The 10,648-nt window shown below is 36.1% G+C and overlaps 1 long non-coding RNA gene across 1 annotated transcript; it reads left to right on the top strand.

Annotated features, from left to right (window-relative positions):
• Positions 1 to 4,024: 4,024 nt before the first annotated feature.
• Positions 4,025 to 9,163, top strand: LOC113092390 (uncharacterized). Its single transcript, XR_003287554.1, has 4 exons — positions 4,025 to 4,289; positions 4,557 to 4,594; positions 6,213 to 6,334; positions 8,920 to 9,163. It is a non-coding gene; the product is annotated as an uncharacterized LOC113092390 (long non-coding RNA).
• The last annotated feature ends 1,485 nt before the right edge of the window (positions 9,164 to 10,648 follow it).

Below are 10,648 nucleotides of genomic sequence, written 5' to 3' on the forward strand. Positions count from 1 at the left end.
CTCACTTTCTAAAAGTCAGGTAAATGTCAGTGAACAACGGCAGAGCGGATTCACTGACATGAGCTCTGTGTTCAGCTGAACGGACCCTTCAGCTTGTGTCCTTTCTCTGATCACTCACTCCTGTCTGAAAAGCTGTTTTATTTCTGAAGTAGATACAGTGGTGGATGTGGGTCAACATTCCTGACAAAAGGCCAAACCCCATTACTAACAACATAAATACATTTTGACTTTTTTATTATCGCAAAATTCTGTTTTGATTTCTTACTTACAGTTAAATGTTAACATCTTGCAATTCAGATTTTATATCTGGCAGTTCTTACCTTTTTCTCAGAATTGTGAGACAGAAAAAAACTAAAAAAATATCTATAACACTCTACATAGGTATACATTTCGAGTCATTTTATTAGCACACCACACACAAGGCACACACAAGACTTAACTTGCAAATTGCGTGAATAGAGTTTGTAATGTTGCAATACTAAAAATGAAATTCTTTATCAAACGTATATAGCACACAAAAACTGGGTCAAATAGTGAGATTTATCTTGCTTTGTTCACCACCTTGCATGGCTTTTTTTCCCTTTGCACTCATCAAAATGAATTATGTGATTGCTTTCTGAAGGAAACATGCAATGCTGCCAAAAAATGTGCAAAGGAAGCCTCATGGAACAGCATGCCTTTGATGTCTTAAAATTCTGCCTACATAGAGGCTTTGTTATCAGACTGTGTCACGCTGACAGAGGCCTGATTCACCAGCATGAGCTTCATTCTGGAATTGGATACATAAGCAGAATGGTACGAGTTTCAACTGATCCCCATTGAATGATGCTAGATGAAATATAAATAAGGGTCAAAGAGGAAACCCAAGATGGTGACTCAATCAACTCTAATAGGGTTGAGTCGAGTAGCTTGGCATTACAAGCAGGTGTGTGTGTGTGTGTGTGTGTGTGTGTGTGAGTGAGTGAACTGAGAGTCAGATGCATCAGAGTGACCTTATCAGCTGGTAGGTTGTATCAAAATAGCAGGGTCGTTTTTGTCCGTTTTAGCCATTCCCACTACCAATTTTTTGTTTTTATATTATTTTACATTTTATATTATTGTTACTAAAACTGTAATTAATTTGAAACATTTTGCTTTTAACGTTTTTAATTGTTTTATGGAAGTTTTCTTATTACTTGAAATATTTTATGTATAATATTTTGTATAATTTTATAAATTAGTTATTTTATATGCATTTTGTCTTATGTTTATTTAAATGTGCACTATGGAAAATTTTTATATTATTTAAAATATTAGCAATAAATATAAAATATTATAAAAACAAAGCAATCAGAATGGACATAATGCCTATAATACAGTGCAAAACAGCCATATATATGTGTGTGTGTCTGTGTGTGTGTGTGTGTTTTAGAATATATTTAATGATATTTTTAAAGTATTTGAAATAAAAGTGAATCTGTAATTTTTGCCTGAAGGATGTGATGCTTTCTGCTCTTCTCACATGTCAGGAAAGTTCATCTGGGTGTGAAGACTGCAAAGAGCTTTGTCTTGTCGAGTTTATTTCTGATGTTCAAGCTTCGTTCTGCTGTATGAAGCCTCTGTCACCTCATGTGGAACCAACTGCATAACAGAGCATCAGATATTTATTCACAGTAAGATGTTAAACTGATTCTGAAACACAGATGTTGTTTTTAACATGCTCTCTCTCTCTCTCTCTGTCTCTCTCTGTCCCTGTCTCTGTGTTGTACATTCTCATTCATGTCCTCAATTTGGTTCCCATTTCATTGTGCCCCTCATCATAGCTCAGCATCTCGGATTACACCTTCTCATAATTATGTAGGGAACTACCATAAAGCACCATTGAGATGCAGAGGATGGCTTGACATTAGGATGATAATCCATACAGCACACTCTTCTGTCAGACTCGGTTCCCTCCGGAGGCATTGTGGGAATGATTTGCCTGCTCAGCTTGTCGGATTCAGTTCTATCTGCCAGAAAGCATAGTAATGAGGAATTTGCATGCATAGGCCCGGTGGGTGACCTGTCCTTTCTGCATGCCAATAGTCCTGCATTGAGCAGGAAGAAACCTTGCAAGGTTGTTTACTGCATGTGGAACATTTTGTTCTGTTGATTCTAACATTGCATGCATGACTAATTATTAACAAGATTAACATTGATCTTGTTCTTAATCTGCAGTGCATGGCGTAATATCAGGGTTCTTTTCAGACAGCTGGCATCAGTGATGGCACACAAGATGTTCTTTTTATTCACTTTGATACAATGTAATTTAACATTGTTTTATCTTTATTTAACTAGACAAAATGCAAAATGACAACAAAAATGACACATAGACGTAATATGCATATAAAAATTTGATCCTTATGATGTATTAATCATATTTTCTTCAAGATTAAAAAAAAAAATTCTCACCTCAATTTATGTCATAAAAATTCAGTAAAGTCAGTAATGATGTGAAATATTATTACATTTTTTAAAATAACCATTTTCTATTTGAATATACTTTAAATGTAATTTATGTTTGTGATACAAAGCTGAATTTTCAGAATAATTACTCCAGTCTTCAGATATCATTATAATATGCTAATTTGCTGCACAAGATTTTTTTATCATTATCAATGTTGAAAACAGTTTTTGCTGCTTAATATTTATGTGAGAAGTGATACTCATAGATTATTTTTTAAGGTTTCTTTGAATATAAAGTTCAAAATAGCATATATTTGAAATATACTTTTTTGTAACAATGATAGTCTTGACTCTCTCTGAATATTAATCCCTGCCCACCAAAAGACATACACACCTATATGTTTTATTAAACGCCTTTACTGTAAATTCATGAATTAATTCATTTAATTAAATCAGCATGCTGTGCCCCCATCCTCCCGCTCACAGTTGCTATGTTGAACATTTCCACAGTTCTTGTTTTGCATATTTAATCTTTTCACATTCATAAAAAATACATTTTCATATCAACTGCAGTGCAGATGGTTATTTTAATAGGAGGTTCAAAATAATTATGGTGAGAGTCTAATCAGCACCAAGTTTCACAGATCAGCGATCAACAGGCAGATTGAGCAGTACGGTGATGCAGTAAACTTCAAAGAGCGTCGGTCACGGTGTTAAAACGGCCTTTTAAAAGAAAAATACTGATCAAAAACAGCCAGGAATATATCACTCATCAATCATGCATTGCTGCTTTTGTAGTTGTGTGTTGTGGGTCTCAACACAGTGACTGTCAGATAACACTTCTCTACACACAATGGCTTGTTTATGCGATTTTGCTGAGGAACTTTGACTCCTCAAAGATGTCCCTTTGAAGGTATCAGAGTGACAAGCTGTTGACCCATAAAGTAAAAAAAAAATGTTGTATATATAATGAGGATAGGATCGCATTATGTGATTTCTTGTGAAACAGTGATATGCATCCTAATAAAACTATCAAATCTGGTGATCTGTATTGTAAAGAAATGAAATAACTAATGCATGATGGTATTATGTTGTCTGAGCTTATGATATTGAATTTGAGCACATTATTATTATTCTGAGGGCTAAATATAATTATCCTCCTAGAGCTTTTAGGTTATAGCCAAATCCAAATCTGTCTGAATGATAACTTCACTGGAGGAAACGTTATTATAGATAATGGACTTCTGTTTTGTCTAGGAGTTTTGTGCATTAAATGCAATGTTTAATATTAAAATAATGTTACAAATTGTACATTGTCTCTTTCCAGAAAAGAAAAAGAAAAACATATGCAGCTTTCTACTTCACGTGATTTGAATTGATAGACTAGAGTCTTGTGGATTACTTTTGGAAAATTGTGACGCTTTTAACACTCATTTTTGATGGCACCAATTCACTGCAGAGAATTCACTGGTGAACAAGTCATGTAATGCAAAACAAGCTGTATTATTTTAATCTCTGATGAAATTAAAATCTGCAAAAATTCAAGAGGAACACCAGGAATACAAACACACCTGTACAGAAACATCTGCCTACTGTACACTGTAAAATTTTTCCAGGATTTCACAAGATATAACTGTAATATTTCACAGTTAATTACATTATTACCACTTCACAGGCTTTAACTGTGATAATTCACAATATAATACCGTATTTAGACTTTTACTGTGAAAATAATGCAGGCGCGGTGCTTTTACAAGAAACTACTGTGAATGCCGTCTTTTTTGAGTGGCAACTGCGGCAGCGTCATCAGAGCGTCATCAGAGCTCTCTGATCTACGTGGTCTCATTCGGTGGATTCAGACAGCGGTAAGTGTTTAAATGTCAAACTTTATCAATTTGATGTTTTTTATATGATAGTGCATGTAATTTAAAAGTATGAACCAAATTAGCGTTAGTTGTAGGTTCTGTTGTCATGTTTTTGTAACTTAGCTGGAGCAGACTCGCATCGACGTTTAAGCGCGCAAATTTGAATGAAAAGACGTTGGTTGTAGTGTTAATTATACCGTATTAAGTTAACTGCTTTACTTAAAGCTTATCTTAGTTACTCTAACAGCGTTCTCTCTTTTACCACAGCATTTTCTACATTGACCGACGATAAATAAAGTTATAAGGTAAGATGTGGCCTTAATGTGGGTATTATGACAGTTATTATCAACTAGATAAATTATGGTGTTTGTGGATTTGGGCAAAGGTGGATTAAATTCATCTCAAATTAGTAACTTTATAATTTTCTTCCCTGCTGTGTGTGTGAAACGGAGCAACCGTTGTCTTTCTCGTCAACAGAAAAATGAATGGGGGGCTTCATCCAGCTGAGTTCACGCAGCATTTTCAACCGCCATTTTTATTCGGATAATTTTCAAAATATTACTGTTATTGTGTCATGAAATGTAGTTTTAAAAGTATTTCAGGCGAGAATGCAGTTGTTTTAAACTCAAATATGCGGTTTATTTATAATGACAGTGTCTATTTAAAAAATGTGTTTCGCCGATCTCGGAGATGAGCTCCATGCGATCAGCGGGAGCTCCGTCATCATGTATCCGCCGAGAGTAGCCTTACCTCGGCTAGATCTTCTGACATTTGGCTCTGATGTGTCTTTAGTGGTTCAAGATAAAATATAATTCGTTTGGGGTAAAATGAAACGTTTCTTATCTTTGGCCTATATTCAATTTATCTATTAATATGTTTTATATATATATATAGGTCATTTTTATTCCTGTCTTTATAGAAATATGAACTTTTTTCATATAGCTCCGGTTGACTGCTCACTGACAACATCTGTCGTTCCTCCTTGTTGAATGAGTGGAGAAGGGTATTCCTGCACAACCGGAGGCTGCAGGAACATACTGTTGAGTTCAAATTTTTCAACTCGGGCGGCAGACGCGAATTCGCGTCAAACGCTAAATGCACAAAAAGCACCATTCGCGCTTAACGCGCGTTTCGCGCGAAGCGCTCTATTCGCGCGTCAATTCGCGTCTTCCGCGCCGCGCTTAACGCCCCATTCGCGCCGCGAGACCTCCAGACGCGCGTAAACGCGCCTTTGCATTGACTTAACATTGAAATCATTCGCGCCAGACGCTCTATTCGCGTTTGGTGTGAACACAGCATTATACGCAGCTAAAACGTTGGTGTGGACGGAGATATTCGTTTTAATTCTCCGTTTCTAAACGAAAACGCAGTAGTGTGGACGGGGCCTTAATTTGTGTGTCTGTGCTGGAGACCAGACCAGATTAGACCAGAGACAAAGCTTAAAAAAGTCAGAAACAACTAGAAAACTGGGTGCTTTATTGTGAAAAAGATATAAGAAATGAAATGTTTATCACATCATCTGTGAACGGGTAATAATTCTAGGAGGAAGAGTACAAGTAGAAACAGCCATAGGGAGATGGACAGGCAACAGGCTCTTACTCCATCCTCTGCAAACGGAACATGTAAATTATGTAAATTGTTGTGTGCCAATGCTTTGCCTAGGTAAATCACACACCTCTACTTTGGTGAAGGTCTATTCTTGACTGTGTTTGTGATGGAAATGTTTTTCAGTTCAGTTCCATGCATTTTTTTTTCTGAATTGCAGTACTTACACCTGAATTACACCTTTGTTTAAACTGAGCTAACTTTAATTTGACTCTGTACTGCAAAAGCAGTGACCCACTGAAGGTGGTGACTGGGAACTGACACCTTTTTCATCACACAAATTAAACTAACAGGTTTCTTCTGTCTTTTTGTTTGTAGGTGCTTCTTGGGCATCAACCCAGAGCGAGGCACAAAATCTAAGAGGCAGAGAGGTCACATGAACCAGCAAGTCTGCACTCTTATCAGGAAGCTCATTGACTTCGAATGGATGTCAATCTAATGTAAGCTGTGTTCCAATTTAAGAACGGACTAATGAAACACAGTATCTGTGTTAAAGGAACATGCTGACTTTTTGTGACAAGTCTATACATACCCTTCTCATCTCCGTGCTTGCCGTAAGTCTGTCTGAGGCACCCACCGCTAGCCTAGCTTAGCACAAAGACTGGAGGTAAACAGCTCCAGCTAGCATACTGCTCCCAATAAGTGACAAAATAACGCCAACATTTTCCTATTTACATGTTGTGATTTGTATAGTCACAGTGACTCTAACCATCTTCTAACCGTATACATACTGGGAACTATATTCTCAGAAGGCGAAGCACTGCTACTTGGGGAGTGATTTTCTCACAGCACCTGAGAAGCCCTGTGGTGAGGAGCAGAGAGTTTGCTCAGAATTGGAGTAAATCACTCCAAAGAAGTAGCAGTGCTTCGCCTTCTGAGAATATAGTTCCCAGTATGTATACAGTTAGAAGATGGTTGTGTCTCATATGACCTTGTTATTTGTACACACTGTGACTATACAAATCACAACATGTAAATAGGAAAATGTTGGCGTTATTTTGTCACTTATTGAGAGCAGTATGCTAGCTGGAGCTGTTTACCTCCAGTCTTTGTGCTAAGCTAGGCTAGCGGTGGGTGCGTCAAACAGAGGCACTCAAGGAGATGATAAGGGTATGTATGGACTTATCTAACTCTGGGGGATACGGTGAATAAGCTAAAGTCCCAAAAAGTCAGCGTGTTCCTTTAAGCTAGATGTAGTTATGCAGTAAGAAGTTTACTGAAGCTATTAAAGGGTTAGTTCACCCAAAATTGAAAAATCTGTCATTAATTACATCCCCTCACGATGTTCCAAACACAAGAATTTTGTTCTACACAAATTAAGAAAATTTTAAGCAATATGAGAGCTTTCTGATCCCACCTATAGACTACTATGTTATAACCATTTTCAAGTCCGAGAAAGGTAGTAAAACAATCGTTAAAATAGTCCATGTGACTACAGTGGTTCAACCTCAATGTTATGATGCGACGAGAATACTTTTTGTGCCCAATGCAATCACATGCATGATCGAGAACACATCACGTGAACAGCATCGGATACTGGCACAGAAAGGAAAAATGTTGAATAAAGTCGGTATTCTATTTTGTTTTGTTTTGTTTCTGCGCAGTAAAAGTATTCTCGTCGCTTCATAACATTAAGGTTTAACCACTGTATACATATGGACTATTTTAACAATCTTTCCGGGCCTTGAAAGTAAAATAATTGCTGTCCATGGAGGATACAGAAAGCTCTCGGATTTCTTAAAATATCTTAATTTGTGTTCCAAAGATTTTTGGGGTGAACTATCCCTTTAATGTGTTCTATAGTGTCTCCTGATTCAATGTAGAGTTTAGACAGACTGCAAAATAAATGTGTAAAATTAATTGTTTTTACGTTTATTTGATTTTAACATGCCGTGACGTCTAAAAAACGTCAAATTTACAGTACTTTACAATAGTTTTAAGTGTAAATTTACATTACTTGCTACTGTGTTGAATTACTATGCAATTTAGCATGCAATTTTTGCTTAAAGGGTTAGTTCACCCAAAAATGAAAATTCTGTCAGTAATTACTCACCCTCATGTTGTTCCAACCCCGTAAGACCTTCTCTCATCTTCGGAACACAAATTAAAATATTTTTGATTAAATCTGAGAGCTGTCTCACTCCTCCATAGGCTTCTAAGGGATTGAAACTTGCTGGCCCAGAAAATGTATTAAAAACATCATTAATATAGTCCAAGTGACTACAGTGGCTCAATCTTACGTTTACCAAGCAACGAGAATACTTTTTGTGCGCAAAACCCCCCCCAAAAAAAAACAAAAAAAACTTTATTCCACTATTCATTTCCTTCTCTCTGGGCCTCGGGTGAATTCATGTAGTAAAACAGCGTAGCGCTTCTGTGTTATACGTCACATGCATCACACACATGACCAGCGTCGGCCAATAGTGAGCCTACGTGTGACGTATAACACAGAAGCGCTACGCTGTTTTACTACATGAAAAAACTCAAGGCCCACAGAGAAGGAAATGAATTGTGGAATAAAGTTTTTTTTTTTTTTTTTTTTTACGCACAAAGTATTCTCGTCGCTTTATAAACTTAAGATTGAGCTACTGGAGTCACTTGGACTATATTAAAGATGTCTTTAATACATTTTTCTGGGCCAGCAAGTTTCAAACCCTTAGAAGCCGATGGAGGAGTGATCCAGCTCTCAGATTTCATCAAAAATATCTTAATTTGTGCTCTGTAATTACTGACAGAATTTTCATTTTTGGGTGAACTAACCTTTTAACCTCAATCATGTTACTTTCAGTCCTGTTACTCACGTGAAAAATAATAGGACTGGGTAAAAGTAAGAGGAGTGATTAGAGTCCTGGTTTGTTGATTTAATATTAATTGAGAGTACTATTCACATTTTTTTTAATAGTTGAAATTACTTAAATTGTAGACATTTTAGGATTAGTGTTACAATGCGAGCACCATACTTACAGGGAGTCAGTCCACCACAGAGTAACTTAAACTTTTTGTCTTTCTTATCTTTTGTATATAGTGGATAGAACCCACACTATGCAGGTGCCAGCTGCGAGGGAAGGAGCGAGATACCTGCGACCCTCTCTATTCCCACCTTTTTGTCTTTTCTTACATCTCTCTCCCTCACTCTCTCTTCTCTGTCTCCTTCTTTCTCTTTTGACACACATTCCTGTTACCCAGTGTCAATCCCTGTTGCCCAGTGTTTTATTCATGTAATTAAATTGTATTTTACTTCTAAAAAATAAAAGTTATGTCACTGTTTTTATCAGTTTTGTTTGGTCCATCATTTATGCTAAATCACAGTAATAGATAGACATTCACAGTTATGTACAGTAATTCTACAGCTGCTTACTGCTAAATTACAGTAATAGATAGACTAATTTCACAGTTAAATACATTAATTCTACATCTGCTTGCTGCTAAATTACAATAATAGACACTAATTTCACAGTTAAATACATGAATTCTACAGCTGCTTACTGTTAAATTACAGTAATACATAGACACCAACTGTAATTTCACAGTTAAATACATTAATTCTACAGCAGCTTACCGCTAAATCACAGTAATGCGATGTCAGAATTACTGTGAAGTCACAGTATACAGCTGTCATTTCACAATAATTTACTGTAAAAATGTTACAGTAACTTACTGTGAAAGTCATGCAATTATTAACCTGCAATTTATTGTAAATTTACAGTCAAATAATTAACAGTGTAAAGCTGCTATAGATTGAGGAATTCACACACACATACTGTGATGAGGAGTTCAGTCAGCCAGAATATTGAACAGAGACACTCACAGTGAAGGACCATCAGTGATATAAAAGCAGAGCGTTCAGGTGAAACATCTGTTTTATCACTCAGGAACATTCAGTTCTTAAAAGCCGGATCTCTCTCCAGACAGCAGCGCGGCAGAGGATTTACTATGGACAGGAATTAAAGACGGATTTCTGTAAAAGTGCTGAAACTGCTAAGCTGATTTATGCCAAGACTCTTTGTCAATTCTTCTCTTGTTAAGTCTTCTTGAACTAAATGAGTCCCTCGTGGAAATCTGATTATTACAATTTTCTATAGATGCTAAAAATATCTACACCCACTCCCCACCTTTTAACATTACCCATAGTATTTGAGATTGAGATTCAATTTATATAAAATAAAAATCCTAGTATCTCTATTGTTTCTCTGATACGGTTAATGATAAAAAATTAAGAGTGGATTGAGAATTTACACCCGCTTCGAATGTGTTTCCAGCTTTTTATGGTTTCCTTATTTAAAGGCATAACAGTAATCTCATATCTGTCTCCTCTGTAATTTTATGAGTTTAATAATGATGTGCTCAGATTAGCAGGGGTCCCAAAATCTGCAATGAAAAGTCAGAGATTTCAATATGACCTCTTTGAACTTTCAACAACCAAATGATCTATCTAGCTCTTATGTCAACAACTAATCCATTTGTGCATATTTAAATAAACAGGTTTGAAATACAATAAGTTGAATCCTGAATAAAACATGACTGAGAACTTCATTAAGTCTCCTGAGCTGAAAAATCAATCTTTGAGGAATAAAATTATTCTCACTTCAATGCAGAGAAAGAAAAGTGATGACTCGGCAAAAAAAAAAAAAAAAAAAAAAAAAAAAAAATGGACAGATGCTTAAAGGAACAATGCACCCCCAAATGAAAATTTTCTCATAATTAATTCACTCTTACTTCTAACAAGCACAAAATAAACTTACCTGTCGTTTTCC

This window comes from Carassius auratus, unplaced genomic scaffold (genome assembly GCF_003368295.1).
Source record: "Carassius auratus strain Wakin unplaced genomic scaffold, ASM336829v1 scaf_tig00214575, whole genome shotgun sequence".
NCBI lineage: Eukaryota > Metazoa > Chordata > Actinopteri > Cypriniformes > Cyprinidae > Carassius > Carassius auratus.